The sequence below is a fragment of the Berghia stephanieae genome, chromosome 2 (assembly GCF_034508935.2).
Source record: "Berghia stephanieae isolate SIO BIC M18660-M18661 chromosome 2, UCSD_Bste_1.3, whole genome shotgun sequence".
NCBI lineage: Eukaryota > Metazoa > Mollusca > Gastropoda > Nudibranchia > Aeolidiidae > Berghia > Berghia stephanieae.
The window spans coordinates 33638078-33656748 of NC_088361.1; the positions used below are offsets into that span (position 1 = coordinate 33638078).

At 35.5% G+C, this 18671-nt stretch overlaps 1 protein-coding gene across 1 annotated transcript in view; it reads left to right on the forward strand.

Annotated features, from left to right (window-relative positions):
• Window positions 1-18671, forward strand: part of LOC144964752 (neural cell adhesion molecule 1-like) — an 87869-nt gene that overhangs the window by 39976 nt on the left and 29222 nt on the right. The gene's annotated exons all lie outside the window — the stretch shown is intronic.

Sequence of the window (18671 nt, forward strand, 5' to 3'; positions counted from 1 at the left end):
TTGATTCGAAGTTTTCCGACATCCGACGGGTTTAGCCAGATCACCACACATATTTCAATGGGCTTGATCTTTTTTACGTGCGAATAATATTCATAAATCATACAACATACAATAAATAATGAGCCACAATACAAAGAAACCAGTCCCAAATGAGTGAACCCTTGTAATTATTACCCAATCACTAATCAAGGGACTGAGCTAGGCAGCAACCGTATTCACTCAATATGATTGTTATAAGCTTGAGCCATGGTATTGTTTGAACAATTGGTATTCCCATCCGATCCGCTCAATGCATCGAATACGGGCACGAAATCATTTAATTCAGTAAATCATTTGGCAAGATCATCGATCTTTTTGTACGATACCATGTCAACTAGACGATACCAAGCGATTGCAAATGAGATAATGACTTGACAAGCATCGAATTCGACATGTTATTCTAAAAAGCATTTTCTAACAAAGTCTAAAAATAGGATTACACAAAAAAAAATAAATTAAGAAATTAACATTAGATAGTAATGTTGGTTGTCGGCGCTATTTGAAAACGAGTACAAATCAAAATCTATTTATCATTTTCCTAACTGATTCAGTGCTTAGATATGAACAATGGCATGTCTTTAATTCGTCGTCTAATCACAGCTTGTGGATGATACCTGTTATAAAAAGGTTAATTAAAGACTTGCCATTGTTCACAGCTTGTGGGCGTCACAGGGTTCCCGATAGCTCAGTTGGTAGAGCACTTGGTTCACAAACAAAGAGACCGAAATCGATCCCTAGTGCCATCAAGATTTTTATGACTCCTCATGTCCAACCCCAGCCGTGATTGGAAAGCTGGGTCCATTAGATCTGGATAAAAATATTTTGTGATTGACTGTCGTCCAATCAAAAGGATAGCAAGCAATTGGTATTTTCCATTACACGATTTAAAATCCAAAATAAACTCCGGCTCTGTGGGCCTAATGGCTGTGAAGGGCTACTGTGGACATTACCAAAATGAAGTGGTTTGTATTTATTTGCAAACGCAAATGCACAAGAGGCGAACAGCACTCCAACGTCTGCCAAAAAGGCTCGTTCTAACATTAACCAGTTAACTGCCGCCCTCTGGATAAACATGCATTGAAAAATTTGGTCAGAAAACTGGTGCTTCAAAGTCCCAGGTTTGAGAGTTTTTGTCAAGATGATGGTCATTTAAATCGATCGATATTTGAAAAGCAAATTTTCTGGCCAATTTTTAACATACTTGTTAGATTTTTTCTTTCTCTCTAGAGTACGGCAGTTAACTGGTTAATTATCCTGGGTGCTGGTTATGTGAGTCATGAGAAGCAGTAGCAAATTCCCCATGCCGTTCATCTTTCGATTTATTTCTCCTCCGTCTTTCTTTTTATGTTCTCATCATTTTCCTTTTGACATGTTGTGTTTCCGTGTTGATATCTCGTTTTCCTGGAGCAATCACGATAAATAACGATATCATAACATTATGCCTTATCTAGCTGACATCATATTATTTTAGTGTCTTTCAGCGTTTAAGTGGGAGACTCTCATATCAGTAACGAATTCGGTTCTGTAATTAATTGATTTAGTAGATAAGCGCGGTGTAAGTCTTGGACTCACAGCACGATCTAGATTATGTCTGAAGGTTCGAACCCTCGAATAGGCGCAACCTGACGGTATGACCTTTAGAAGGGCATTTGATAGAAAGTTTTCCTGGTCCTGTTAGAGATTTTTGTTGAATTTGGAAGATTCCATTCGTGTAAAGCAGCGTTTTGTGTGTTTTATTTCTATTTTTTTTTTATTGATTATTAAAATCTATTGGTTGTTTGTTTATTGTTTTCTCGTCTCTCTTTTGCTTGTTTTGTTTTGATAATATTTTGGTTTCCTGTGCATTTGGTCCAAAATGGTGTGAACACTTAATAGGCAGTGTGTTTAAAGTCAAAATGAATTATAAACTCGAAGAGCATGGGATTTGCCATTGATAAGCCATGTTTAATTTAAATAGTTATAGAATAGCTAGGGACTCGGCTCTTTGTTTAGAACAGGTTGAAATCAAATGCTATTATTCATGGATTAGTACTTAATAAGAGTATGGTGAAGATGATGATGATGATGATGATGATGATGATGATGATGATGATGATGATGATGATGATGATGATGTTGATGATGGTGATGATGGTGATAATGATGATGATTCTTATTATTATCACAACAACAACAACAACAACAACTACTACTACTACTACTCCTTCTACTACTACTACTACTACTACTACTACTACTACTACTACTACTACTACTACTACTACTACTAAGTACTACTACTATTAGTACTACTACTACTACTACTACTACTACTACTACTACTATACTACTACTACTACTACTACTACTACTATACTATACTACTACTACTACTACACTTACTAATGCTACTACTACTACTGCTACTACTACTACTACTACTATACTACTACTACTACTACTACTACTACTACTACTACTAATACTACTACTACTACCACTACTACTACTACTACTACTAGTACTACTACTACTACTACTACTACTACTACTACTACTACTACTACTACTACTACTACTACTTGGGATAGTGATGGTTGTTAGTAGTGGTGGAAGTGGTAGTGGTAGAGTTGTTATTTGTGATACATGGTGCTGTGGTGTATTAGTGGTAATGGTGGTGGTGTTGTTGTGTGTGGTGGTTTTGCATTGTGGTTGTTGTTATGTTATTAGTTGTGGTGGTGGTGGGAGTGGTATAGGTGGTGTTGGTGATGGTGGTGGAAAGTGGTAGGGTTGCTGTTTATTGTCGCTAGTAGTAGTTATGCGGCTATATGGTCTAGTGGTATGATACTCGCTTTCGGATCGGAGCATAGTTGAGTCCCTGAAAAAGGCTCTTCCTCATATTTTCTCACTATACTCAGGTGTAAGATGAGTACCTGGCCGTTAACAGAGTTGTCTTTGTGGGGCCAAAAAAAATGTAATATCGCCTAAGAGGCGTCATGTCTCGTTCTACATGTTACGTGTGCATATGGTCAGGAACCCTTTATAAAGCGCTTAGAGCACGTTTAGTGGATATTGCATTACATAAAAGCTCAAGTTTTCTTTGTTTTTATGTCTGTGGTGATGATGGTTGTAGTCGTGGACGTGGTGGTAAAATCGATTATATATTAATATTTTTTTTTAATTACCACGTGATAAATATCTATATAACTTTTATTCAGCTTGAGCTTGAGATGGGCGTTTTCAGGCAGAAAAAAATCTTGAATATCAAATGTTTATATAGGACAGAAGGGTGGTTGCAGTACTACTAGCAGCACTGGAAAACAACCAGTAGCCAAATTGGGTTTCCCTATTGACTTTACATGTTTTGCGCTACTCTCTTGAAATTGACTGGCCACAGAAGAAGTGGTTGAAATGTCTGATGTTGCCAGATAGGCCTCTGTGACCTTTTACGTTGAATCAACAATTCCAAAGAGTTCCATTTCCGCTAACTCAATTTTCCCAAACTAAAGAGCTCAATCCGCCGTGTTAATCTAAGACGAATAATTCCATTATTTCAAGCAATACATTCCTTTCGCAAGAAAAAAAAAAGAACCAAGATATACACCCAAAATAAATTGATTAATATAGCGACCTATTTTTAAAGAAACTATGTTATCAAAATGACTTTGGTCTGCATAGAATGACACAAAACATTTTTGTACTTTGGGCTAAAAATATTTGATTCAAATATCGATTGCTTAACACTCTCCTTACTAACTCGAGGAAAATCGTCACATTCTTTACGTTTCATTGAGTATTTTGCTTATTCTGATTTGTTCTGTACATTAACAAATTTTGAAGAAAAAACCTTTGCGATAGCTATAACAGCGTAATGGTGATTCGTAAATCTCGTCTTTTGAACAAATTGAATCTAAATATCAATTTTCGAGTTGAGAAAGATCGAGATTTTGAGAAGATTCATGAAAATAGTCGGCAAGGAGAGAGTTAAAATAAACCCCAATGTGTCGAAAACTGTTAAACCTGACACTTCAAAGAAGTTAGTAAAAATAAACACACACACACACACACACACACACACACACACACACGCACACACATTTACCAATTTTCGCCTATATTATTATGACAATCTAATATAAATATCTATGTATTCTGTGTTTACTTAAAGGCCAAGGGCCGAAACGTCGTTTGTTTTGTGTTGTTCATTCATGATTCAGATTTACTCCCTTTATCTTTATCTCCAAGTCACTAAAAAAGCGTCATTATTGAAACCGTTTTGTAAGTTGATTGACCCTTATGATCGACGGATGTTTAAAAATATAATAATATATTCTTTGTCCAAAATGAAAATAAATGTCTTTTTGTCAAAGTGAACGGCAACGTACTTATTTATTCAAAACCATTCTCCCCGTCTTTAAGTGTCTTAAGAAAGCGTCTGGATTTTTTTTCGCTTATAATTTGTCTTATACAGAAACTTGATAAAGTTTGTGTTTGTCGAAATTTTGTGATGAGGCAAATTTGTATTGTTTGAAACGGTGGAACTTGACTAGGATTTCCAGAACAAAATCTCTATCTCTGGGGAGGTTGTGCTAATGCTTGAAACACTACACGCAATCATCGACTGAAAAATAATTGGAAAATAATTGTTTTTTAAGAGATGTCAATATATCAAATGACATAGGTGAAATTACATGCATGTATTTCACTTTATGCAGCTGGTTTATCTAGGTCCTCTATTTTGTTTAATTGTTCGGAAGTATTAATTTCATGATGAAAATGGTTGCACGCCATCGTAATTTTTCACAAGCTACATCTTACTCATTCTTTTTATTTTACGTTTTACTCTAAAAGCGCACAATGAGTGTCGTATATAAATGTTCTACAAATCTCACGATAGATCCTAGAATTCGTTCAACTTTTGAACAAAAGCTGCATTCCATGAATGTTGTTCAAGGAAACCGCACAGAATCAAATATAACCATTCTTTCTTTAAAATACAGACATAAAAACAAGTGGTTTTATCAAAATATCGTGGAAATGATTGAAGAGCATCAAAGAGTTCCTTGGGCATATTATTTTAGAATGACTTTTCACATATTTACACAGGGACAGAGCTACATGCTTATATTATGTTCTGGCAAGCCTGATTACCGAAGGCAATGCGAGCTTGTTTTAACATTGTTGTAATGGACAATATTTTGAATTGGTTTGATAGTATTTCCGTTGCACGTCGAGCTCGTATTAAATTGGATTATCAGCCCTTCAAATAAATACATCTCGAGAGAGATCAATAAATTGTAACTGACCGATGGACTTGTCTCCTCGGCGTTCTGTCCAGTTGGCGTCGCCATCATTCCCAATGGAAGTGTTGCATTCTGTCGACGCCATGTTGTAATCAGGCGATTGCCACGCTGATCACCAAGCCACGGGGTAATTGTTTCATGCAGACAGAAATCTAATTACACGCTGTCTTCATCTCACCAATATTCCCTACACTATTAAAACACTTTTATTCACTTTGATCAGAAAGTTTTTATTCAAATATCGATGTTTTAAGACTTATTAATAAGTCTTCAATCCGAGAGGTCCATGATATAATACAGACTTTTTGTCAAGTTGAAGTTATTTGTTATTTTAATCGAGTGATATATCATGTAATAAAATGTCCTTTTTAAACAAAAAAGACGTTTTGTCAGCCTATAGGAATACTCTTTCCGTGATTTTCCAGATCTGATGTGGCTCTGTCACGAATGATGGGCGGACATTCTGATGATAATAATAAAAGTCAGAATGATAATAAATCAGAAATAAGGAATGAGTAAACACAGATAGGTTACTGTGAATAATGTTGGTTGTATGGTAATGTGCCTCGGTGACTCTGTGGTACAGTGACTCGTCTTGTCACTAAAGCAAGCAATGTTATGCACGGTTAGTGGCCGGATGGGTGGCAGTGATCGTGGAAATTTTGATCCTGATATTGTTTTCTTGGGCAAGGCATTAAAGACACATTACCCTACTTCACTCAAGGGTGAATGAGTACCTGGTTACAGGAAGTGACTGACGTTTAAGAGCTTTTGTACAAAAAGAACGCTTAACAGGCAATTGGTAGAGTATGAAAGGGAACTATGGTTTCATATGGGCAGTTGGAGAAATATATGAAAACCGTGAAGCAAGGATAATACAATTGCGATATATATATATATATATATATATATATATATATATATATATATATATATATATATATATATATATATATATGATAGCACGGCGGTCGTGCTGTACAGAGTTTCGTCTTAAAACAGAGTCAATGGATGTTAAGAGCATTTGGCTGCCAGATTAGGGATAGATAATTGAGAAACATGACCATAATATTCCGTCCCTTGTATAGACACTTTTGTGTAGAAACTCCACTCGAGTCTGGTTTAAATGAATAAATGAATGGCTAACTTACAAAAGTGTTCAATTACAAAACAACGCCTGACAGAAGATGTAAATTTGGCTCCTTTGCTGGTGATTAACTAAATGCGCATAGAGTCCTATAAAATACACATCTATAGTTTGTATCCCGAAAATAAATTGAGGATGAATCGAGAAAAAAATTGTGCTTTAAGACTTGGGTTTTTTCATCCTCTCCACCAAGATAATTCACCACCGTTGGAACTTGGAATTTTACAGTATGGGGGCAATCAGAGATAATCTAGAGATATGAGGTTCGATTAACAGTCGAGGAATCCCGACTTCTATGGAGTTTTTTTTTGGACACATTTTTCTGCCTGGCCTTTATGGGAGGGGAGGGGGGAGGGGAGGTTTGTTTTGTTTTGTTTTCTATACACAAATTTTCAGATGTTTATATCTCCTTTACCTCTACAAATTTTTTTTAATTCAGATCAAACGCACGTGTTTATGTTGGTTCCCCTGTTCATTTCGGACGACACAAACTTATATATGTGCTTGGCAGCTCCCCTGTTCATTTGGGACGACACACACTTTTAGATGTGCTTGGCAGCTCCCCTGTTCATTTGGGACGACACAAACTTATAGATGAGCTTGGCTGCTCCGCTTTGTGTTTTTTTTTTTTTTTGTTCTTTTCCGTTTCGTTATATTATGATCTTAGGTTTGCTGAGGAAGGGTCAGTGCCCAAAATTTTAATATTTGTTATTATTAACCTTTTTCGTCATTCCATCTATATACATACTCCAGACTTTGCTAGGCAACCGATGGCTTTTGACTTTATCACCAAGTCCTGTCTTTAGCCGACATAAAGTCTTTTACACTTCAAATATGACTTACATCCTTAATGTAGTATGATGTCGGGTATGATTTAGATGCCAAAAGATGAATTCATTGTCAAAAATATGAAAATTTGGTCAATTCTAAGTGTTTTGCTGACATCCATGAATATACTGTCTGAGAGTGACAAAATCTAAAATCTTACATTTCTGGGTATTTTAGAATTAAAATCACTTTTTGGCATCTTTTCTTTCCAACATGATATCTGTTTGAAACGGTAGATCAAATATCAACTAAAATAATTCTCGATTTGTCAAATATATATTAATCAGAACCTTCTTTAAATACTTCTTTGAAGTCTCAGGTTTAAGTCTTGTTGAATTATTGGGAGTCATCTGTGCATGTGACAACTTATTTTGAGGTGTTGGGAAGCGTTTAGCTTTTAATCATCTAATCACTTGCCAATACTTTTCAGACATTGAGCAGTTCCAAATTGATTGCTTACTATATCCTCTGTGGGGTTTCATCAACACATAAGATCGACAATGTGAAACGCCAGTGACCTCTGTCCTCCGTCCGTTTTCGAACTTACCACCTGGCCCAACCAAATGTCATCTCTCTTTCTACCGATCGTCTCCAAGTCCTCAGTGGCCTTCCTCTATTGCGGTTTTCCTGTGGTGTCCACCTAAGTACTGTTTTCAGGATTGGATCCTCCTTCATCCGGCAAACATGGCCAATCCAACTTCATCTTCTTAATTTGACTGTTTCAGAAAAAAAAGGCTCATTTCAGCTTTCTATTGAAGGTCCTTCGTGCAATGTGACAATCTAAGATTATTTGTGACCAGCGGTCTCTAATCGGTATTATATCAGACTGAACCGTAAATTAGATTTAACGTGAAAACGGTTAGAAGTACGAGTATAATATTTGAAACAATATTAATTTCAGGAACTACGGTCATTATTCACAATCGTGCATTATCACTTCAATCCATATAAAATTTCATAGTTTAGAACCCAAACTCCATTCTCCATTACTGTTGTTTCTTTTGTTGGTGTTGTTGTTGTTGGTGGTGTTGTTGTTGTTGTTGTTGTTGTTGTGTTGTTATTTTTTGGGGAAGGGGGGGGGGGGAGGTTGTTGTTGATTTTGTTGTGTTGTTGTTGTTGTTAATGATGTTTTGTTGTTATTTTTTGCCATTGCTGTTTTTGTTGTTGTTGTTTTGTTGTTGTTGTTGTTGTTGCTGTTATTTTCGTTGTTGTTGGTGGTGGTGTTGTTGTTGTCTTAGCTACGTTGTCATTGGAGCTATCGAATCTATAATCCATTCTCTTGAATAAATCAAATACGTAAATCTTACCCTTGGTTATTTGTTCTGTTATTTGGTAACATTAAATTCGATTTTCGGCATCTTGTTCTGGCGACATAATGCCAGATTTTAGACGTTCCATCCCAATATATTTTCTTCCTGCCATGACGTTTCTTTATGTTAATTAGCTTTATATGAACGATGAGCGACTTCTTGTTAACAAATGACGAGGTGGTTGCGTGATCCCAGCATTGCATCTTGAGTTGGCAAACTATCTGTTTTTAATTTTATTTTCAATATTAAATAAAGACGAACATTTTGGCAATGTTCTTCTTTTAAAATGGTATCTCTCTCTCTCTCTCTCTCTCTCTCTCTCTCTCTCTCTCTCCCTCTCTCTCTCTCTCTCTCTCTCTGTGGTGTGTGTGTTTCTCCCCCCCCCTCTCTCTCTCTCTCTCTCTCTCTCGCTCTCCCGTAAGTTTGTGTGTATACGCATTTAACATGATTTTAATCCTGTTTATTCAACATTAGGCGCAATACAAATCGAAATAGTATAACCAGCATGGATTAGTAGTAGTAGTAGTAGTAGTAGTAGTAGTAGTAGTAGTAGTAGTAGTAGTAGTAGTAGTAGTAGTAGTAGTAGTAGTAGTAGTAGCAGCAGTAGTAGTAGTAGTAGTAGTTGTAGTTGTAGTAGTAGTAGTAGTAGTAGTAGTAGTAGTAGTAGTAGTAGTAGTAGTAGTAGTAGTAGTAGTAGTAGTTGTTGTAGTAGTAGTAGTAGCAGCAGTAGTAGTAGTAGTAGTAGTTGTAGTTGTAGTAGTAGTGGTAGTAGTAGTAGTAGTAGTAGTAGTAGTAGTAGTAGTAGTAGTAGTAGTAGTAGTAGTTGTTGTTGTTGTAGTAGTAGTAGTATTAGTAGTAGTAGTAGTAGTAGTAGTAGTAGTAGTAGTAGTAGTAGTAGTAGTAGTACTTGTTGTTGTTGTCGTTGTAGTAATAGTAGTAGTAGTAGTAGTAGTAGTAGTAGTAGTAGTAGTAGTAGTAGTAGTAGTAGTAGTAGTAGTATATGATGTGTATTTCAGAAAATGATAGAACAGGCGACTAATCCTCTTTGAGATTGAATATTTGTTCCATATTGCCTGTTGGGAGAATAAATGAAAGATTGTGAAGAGGATTGGGCACAGTGAATGTGTGCACACTCTATCAATATGATTATTTATTTATTCCAAACTTCATATATTAATTTGTCTATCGATATATTCTCCTTGCCTTATAATGTTAAAATTTGAGTTAAGAAACTATGTAAATCTAAAAATAAACCAATTTTCTGTTTAATTATAGACTAGATTTAACCCTCGTGTTATTAATACTGTTCGCAATAATGTTACTAGTTAAGTACTAAGGAGAAAAAAAACCCTCTAAGATTTGCATATTGTCTCAAAATTCACGACTGAAGGGACACTTATCTCGAACTGACCAGTCATTGTCCTGAACTGAGTGGTCAGAGACTAGGATAATTCATCTATACTCTGACAAAATGACTTTTCTACAGTTTGGTCGATAAGCCTTAACCCCGTGTATTGATCGATTTATTTAATCCCACCCCACCAACGCCTTACAACTTTCAAACATTCTTAAAAACGAGATGTCTTTTGAACTTTGAAATCTCAAGTTTACAAGTTTTTGTCGCTGGAGTAATTTCAATCGATCGATTCATGAAGTACAAGTTTTCTTGCCAAATTTTTAAACGGCATTTTGTTGGTGTTTGACTGAATTGTCCATCTAAATGGATTCACTTTGACCACGATAAATAAGGGATTCTGTGATATGTGGTCGTAGTCAGATGCGACATCTCGGGGAATTCCATCTCGACCGGTCCACTTTGAGTCTTGACTCTCGGATTATGCTGGCAGGGGACGCTACTCCTGTAGTGTAAATTGGGTTTCTCGTGTCACTCTCCGGGTCAGCTATAGCTGGAGATACGAAACTAGCTTGGATTGCCAATTTGCATAGGCCTCAGGGTATCGATACCTCTATCAGTTGGGGCTGGGCGTCTTGAAAATATTAATTTTCAAGAATGAATAAAGTAAGCACGAACATTTTAATTCATCTCCCTGAATGAACTGTATTGAATGTGCTTAATAATATCTCATTTTGTTCCTGCATCAGGCAATATGGAACCTACATTCCATTCCACAGAGTACAAATCATCCGATATGCGCACCAAATCTATATCAATAACCGTCTGTATTGAGGGACTTACTCTTGAGTCGTAGAGGATAAATGTGTGTAAAAGTGACTTACCCAGGGCATACGGTTGGAGTCAGAATTTCTCAGTCATTGTCAACTATCCGGTCACTAACCACGCTCAATATCACTTGATTTTATTATAAGACGAAGGGCGATATCACTGTACTGCCGTACTCTGGAAAAACGCTTATTTAAAATTTTGGCCAGAAAACTCGTCCTTCAAATTATGCCAATGGGTTAACAGTTAACTTTGGTACTCTGGAAAGAAATGTTCTTGCAAAGTTGGCCAGAAAGCTCGTCGATTGATTAAAATGACTTCATCTTGGCAAAAACTCTTAAACTTGGTGCGGTACTTCACGCTTAAAGGACGAGTTAAAAAAAAATAATATTGGGTTATTTTGATCAACGTACGGCAATAAAAACCAAAGATGCCGTGATTTCACTACTTTAGAACTAACGTAAGCAATACAGAACGCAAGGAGGTCGTCAACCTATTCAAGCCGTCTAAACTTGAAATAATATTGTGTGATGAACGGAGAGACGAAAAGTGAATTTTAAAGTTTTTCAAGTTATCATAGATTTAAAATTCTATTTTATTTATTTTATTATTATTATTTTGTTTTGCTTAGTACTGTTTGTCTGTGTGTTTATTGGTTCATTTGTCGGGGTGTTGTATTGTGTTTTGTTTTTTTTTTTGGTTTTGTTTTGTTAGTTGTTTTTTATTATTTTGATTCAACCACGGTGGAGGTTTCATTCATACATCCCTTTACTGACAAAACGTCCATTTTGCATATTGGTCAGAAAACTTTCAATCTTAATATCAATCAATTTAATTAAGACCCAACAGAATTTTTAAAACAGAATTAACCCCGAGATTGCAATAATATATATATATATATATATATATATTATGTGTGTGTGTGTGTGTGTGTGTGTGTGTGTGTGTGCGTGTGTGTGCAAATGTATGTGAATGTTCGCTTAAAACAATCTCCCGTTCTTTGTTCGGTAAAAGTTTGTGTGATATTTCTCTTACTTACTTTGTTTATTTGTTTGTTTATGAGCTAGAGCTCCTCACATTTGGGGTTCGTGCTTGCACAGGAATAATTGGAACTATGGACTAATGGAAAAGAGAGAGAGAGAGAGAGAGAGAGAGAGAGAGAGAGAGAGAGAGAGAGAGAGAGAGAGAGAGAGAGAGAGGGGGGGGGGGATGGGGAAGGGAGGGAACAGATAAACAGAAAGCTCACATATTTATTATAGGAGAGATATACAAGTCTAGGTAAACACACATCAATCCAGATTCATTACAAGAGTAGTCTCGGTATCAGTACATCCTAGCTTGCAGTGATATCAGCCCTCTCCTCCACTCCATCCCCCATTTTTCCACCCCGGGGATGGAAAACACGAAATAATGAAAAGTAATCACGGGAGGGGCATCGACAGATCCAACCAGATAAACGATGGACTCGGGGCAAACTGCGATAGATAAGGACTCTCCAACAACAACTTATAAATCTATCTATTTTCAATCAAACCCATGGCATTCCCTTAAATCGTTATTGGACTGTTGGTCTGTGATGTTTGTGTACACAAAGTGATGGAAGGCATTGACAATAAATACCCGTATTTCTACATCGAGGCTATATACCTTGATTCAATACAAGCATAGTTGTCCGCTCAATGAACGTGGTGATAAGTCGATCAACTCAAATTTGATGTTTCAAGTGTTAAATAAAAATTTGAACTCAATTCCTATTCTCGTAATAGTCAATGCTCATTTCGACTTCGTAAGAAAACTCCACTGAGTTTTTTGGGGGGTACTGAGAGACATTTTCTGAATTTAATAATAATAATAATAATAATAATAATAATAATAATAATAATAATAATAATAATAATAATAATAATAATAATAATAATAATAATAATAATAATAATAATAATAATAATAATAATAATAATAATACTTTATTGCATCCCAAAAAGGAAATTTTTTGTACAGACGTGTTATAATTTACACAATAAGATAAAAATACAATGGAAATAGGATGCATATATAAAAAAGGAAAACTCCATAACCAGAGCTGCGCTTTATAATATGAATAATTTCAACAATGTAAAATAGTTAAAACTGTCACTATAAATTGAAAATTGAAAAGATTGCAAAACAAAAAAATTAATAAATTAATATTTACATTGTTTGAAAGTAAAAATGCGAAATAATTATATAAAATGATTATTGCTTGTTGTTATAAAGCCTAATACTGGACGGCAGAAAAGATTTTCGGTGTCTCTCTGTTTTCGTTGAAATAGAGAAAGGGCGACCACTTCTTTCTGACATAATAACTGATGGTCTTAGTGGATGATACTGGTCATTTAATATTTTAGTTATTTTATTTATACAAAATTTCTCGTATAAAAGATCTACATCGTCAACATCATTTATATAGCGTTTAATGGATTTTTTAATATTTGAATTTATTTTGTTCCTTTCCACTGCTAAGCAATTGCCTCCCCAAGCTGATATACAAAATGACAAAACACTTTCGATTACTGCTCTATAAAATAATGTGCAGAGGATTTTATCTATTCTAAACTGAGAGAGTTTTGATAAAAAAATATGTACGTCTGCACATCTTATGCCTAATTATTTTCGAGTGTTCATCCCACTTGAGCCTGTCATCAATTGTTACACCAAAGTAATCGTAGTGAGGAACTCGCTGGACGAATTGGTCCTTTAATTTTAACGGTTCTATCGGTTCCTTCACTCTCCTAAAGTCAATCACTAGCTCCTTTGTCTTGCTTATGTTAAGCTCTAGGTGGTGGACATCACACCAAGACACAAATCTATCAATTTCTTGCATATAAGCCACTTCGTTGCCATTTGTTATGAGGCCTTGAAGAGCGGTATCATCTGCAAACTTTATTAAAGGGACACTCAGGTTTTGACTTCTACAGTCATTCTTGTATGTTGTGAATAATACAGGGGACAATACACAACCTTGAGGAGCACCAGTATTTGTAGTTATACAGGAAGATATGTTTTATCCTAATTGAACATATTGTGCTCTATCCGTAAGAAATTCGAGCACCCAAGCAATTATATACTTGTTTAAATTCAGACTAGTCGATTTTTGAACAACCAACTGAGGTTGCATTGTATTGAACGCTGAAGAAAAATCTGCAAAAAGCAATCTGCAATAGCTATTAGCGTAATTCAGATGCCTGTAGATGTTGTTTGTAAACAGCAAAATGGCATCCTCTACGCCACGTCCTGGTTTGTAAGCAAATTGATGACTATCACTCAAGAGCATAATCTGGTTCCTAATTTTAACAAGAACAAGTTTTTCTAAAGATTTAATGACTATTGAAGTCAGTGCAACAGGTCTGAGATCGTTCATAGATTCAAGTTTTTCTTTTTTTTTTGGAACAGGAATAATTTTTGAAGTTTTCCAAATTTCAGGGATGGAAACGCATCTTATATATTTCGCTCATTTATCGTAGAACTTCAATTCCACCAATGTAAAGAGCGGAGTATGATTTATATGAATTCTAAGAAATTGATTGTATTTAAAATAATGAAATGAGAGGAATCACTAACCGGTATAGATTCAATGCAAGTACTCCCTCCTCATCGTCATACTAGCTAACTGGAAGGTTGACACATAAACCACGTGCTAAAAATAATAGCGTCTGTTTTCGATGGGATTTGGTGAAAAAAAACCCCACAAAACTTTGATTTTTCAACAAAATCATCATGATTTCAAATCAATCTAGTCTAATAATACACACAAACCATCCTCATATCAATTGTAAACACCATGCAAAATTTGGTGGCGATTTGTTCAGTGGTTATGGAGTCACAGTGTTACAAAAAATCCAATTTGCCAAATATATAATAAGATATCGATCAAGTAAGATGACCTCAACTTGTTGAAAATTCTCAAATTTAACATTTTAAACGTGTCTCGGTGGCTTAGTGGAGCTGTTTCTCGTCTTGTATCAAAATTCAAAGCAATATTAAAGCGTTACCAGTGACCGGTTCGATGACAGTGATCATGGATAATTCTGGTCCCACCATTACGTACTTTGGTGACGGAGTTCATAAGAGTTTTAGTACATAAATGACGCTTAACAGGCAATTGGTACTGTATGAAATGAAAAGGTCATTCCATATGGCTTGCTGGAGAAAAATATGTAACATGGTAATCTGCCAAAATGCGCCAAAGAGCCAAATGCATTTCATATTTACTATATTATTTGTCAGGTTTGAGACTTTTTGACAAAGCGAGGGCGGGCCAAATCATATATATATATATATATATATATAATATATATATATATATATATATATATATATATATATATATATATATATATATATATATATATAATATTGTGGAAGAAAATGACAAAAGAGAGCTGGTCTCTGTAAAGTTAATTTCCTCTAAGGTTTATACTAGCTGTCAATAATTATGGTTGGAAAAGTACACCTGAGAGACCTGAACCTCGTGTATCAGGGGATCATACCGTTGATTATAGCATAAAACGGACAGAACATTCCTTCCTACTCTTTGAATCGGGTGCACGAATAAAGCAAAATTCTTTGCGCGGGTTGTAACAGACCTCACTATCTTATCAGTGTTGAGTGGACAAAGTGATCGTCTTCGGCTAAACTCGAGACGAATGACGGTCCTTTGTGAGTCGAAACGAAACGGATGACGGTCCTTTTGCTTTGTGAGTCGAAACGAAACGAATGACGGCCCTTTTGCTTTGTGAGTCCAGACGGATGACGGTCCCTTTGTGTATGGTACCGACGTGAGTCGAGACGAGACGGATAACGGTCCCTATGTTAGTCCAGACGGATGACGGTCCTTTTGCTTGTTAGTCGAGACGGATGACGGTCCTTTTTTGAGTCCAGACGGATGACGGTCCTTTTGTGTGTGGTACCGACGTGAGTCGAGACGAGACGGATGACGGTCCCTTTGTGAGTCCAGACGGATGACGGTCCTTTTGTGTGTGGTACCGACGTGAGTCGAGACGAGACGGATGACGGTCCCTTTGTGAGTCCAGACGGATGACGGTCCTTTTGTGTGTGGTACCGACGTGAGTCGAGACGAGACGGATAACGGTCCCTTTATGAGTAGAGAGGATTACGGATTCTTTGTGAGTCGAGACAAGACGATGACGGTCTCTTTGTGAGTGGAGACGAGACGGATGACGGTCTCTATGTGAGTCGAGGCGAGACGGTGACAGTCCATTTGTGAGTTGAGACGAGACGGATGACGGTCTCTTTGTGAGTCGAGACGAGACGGATGACGGTCTCTTTGCTTATGAGTGTGTAATGATCTATCTCTAGTTTTGGGGTGAGAGCTGATATAGACTGCTGAGATAAAAACAAATAATATGTCAAAGAAAGAAAAAAAACAACAACTAATATGGGATAGGCCAGTCTCTTTGATTTTGCTGAAATAAGAGCTGTCAGATTACTTTACTTACCATTAGTATTTTGGTTTTTTTAAAAATCCACGATGGTTCAGTAACATTGATGAATTCCATCACATAATGTAGAGGTGGTGATGGTGATGCAAACGACTATCCCATACAACTAAGTTATATTAATCCCATAATTGCGTTTGGTTATCAGACCTGCAATTTGTGCACGTCGATTTAGTAATAATAGTTAAGTGGAATAGACCCTTATTCTGGTGACAAAATCCTGTTTTTAGCAAATAAAAACAAAGTTATCCGACCAAACTGAGGGGAATGTGTGTTTGTTTTTTATTTCAGTGTAGGAGTGTAAGTTGTGTTGAAATGATAACAACTCCTATCTATTCTTTGTCTACTTCTCCTCGGGGAGTCTGGTCTCCATTTTGTTTCTTTCCCAAAGCTGTCCCGTGTCGGGTTTCGCCTCCTTCGAGAATTGGGATGATGAAAATAAGGCCGCGATGGACAGCCAAGAGAGGTGATATGAATTAGTGATGAACGTGGGGACAACAGCAAATATATTACACATATTACAAAGAAGTTGGAAGTAATGAACAAAAATGAATAGAACGGCTTTGAAAAAGATAAAAAATATCAAACACGGAACGTTCCGGGCTCAAAACCCTTCTGATCCATCAACAAAAACAATAAAAATATTAATACATCACTTAAAACCAGACAACAGAAAAGCACATCTTGTCTGCTAGAAATACGAGTATGATTAACCGACAAGATGAGCTAAAAAATAGATTTCTCATTGTTGGTGAGTTTCAATGCCTATATTCTTGATAGCGAGTCCGTAAATTTTGCTGTTAGTTTTCCCCACTCGTTTACAATCAAACATTGAACACGTAAAAACGAAAAAGAGCCAGTTTGAATAAATCAATCCAATGTTCTGATCCTTCTAATTGCACGGGGCTTTTTTTCACTCGTTGAACGTGGAATTAGCTTGAGACAATTGTACAGTGAAGTAAAGAATCTCAATTCCAACTGAAAATGTCTTGTCCTTATTATGTCTCACCATTAGAATTATAACAAAATAAAATATTAACTGTAAAAATTGACTATATAATAATATACCATGGAAAGAGAATAGTTTATCTTTCTTTTATGAACACGCCTACACAATTTACATTCCGCCATAAACTGTGACTGTGTTGCTCTGTGTTTGGGAGGTTTATTAATTAATTAATTAATTAATTAATTTATTTATTATTATTATTATTATTATTATTATTATTATTATTATTATTATTATTATTATTATTATTATTATTATTATTATTATATTTAAATTTATTTATTTACTTATTTATTTTCATTTTTTTCTTTCTTTTTTTTAGGGATTTATACATACAAAAGCGTCCATTAAACAATGTCAACTGTTCCCTTTCTCTAGCTAATTAAGTGGACCGGCGTTGATTGGAGCATGATTTTTAAAGAATGTTGAATAAGCCATTTATACATACCATATTCCGAAGAAAAGAATCAAACTGAGAATTTAATTTTTCATTTTTCCGTTAGGAACAAATAGATTTTTAAAAAATAGAAAAAAAAAAACAAAAAAAAACCCCCAACTATTTGCAATTTACATATTTCAAAACAATCAGCGTGTATTTATTTGCAAGTCTGATAACCCAAATGGTTATTGGTTCATTGTTGTAATTGAAATACCCTCAAATCAACGTAAATCATGTGTTCATTAAAACATTGAAAAATCAAGCCCATAATTGCGTTCGATTATCAGAACTGCAAATATTTGCACTTCTGCCAAAGACTTTGTGCAACCACCTTGCCCCCATTCAGTTGAGACACATTTTTCATTAAAATATATTTTCGATTGAACTCAAAATATGATGAACTAGGCTTTTGTTGCAAGCCGGCTAATTCAAATTTGTTAAATGAATGAACGCATGACTAGAATGTGGAATCGTCTTGTGATTTGTACTTTTGTGATACTAATCATAATTTCTATAAAAGATCAATATAGTAACTTATCTTATATCATCTTAATTGACTTTTATATAGCAATAGTGATTGCGCATTTCCCTTCCTTTGTATGCGTCAAAGGCATTTATGAGAATTATCACAGTTCGACAAAATGGGGGGAGGGGGGGGGGGGTATTGAAGAAAATGCTGTGCAACACGAAAAAAAAAATTCTATTTAAATAATTTTATACCGAAGTGTTTCCAAATTCTGCATCTTTGAAAAAATCTCACTGTATATTAGAATACTTTTGTGATTATTTTCATACAGTGCAGTCATGGGAAGATTCTTTGATTATCAATCGTAAAGAAATGGCGATATTATACGATTCTTTCATTTCTTTCTATTAATTAAACGAGTTATTTTTATCCTGCCCAATAACACTTTTTTGTATTTATTAAACGAGTTAT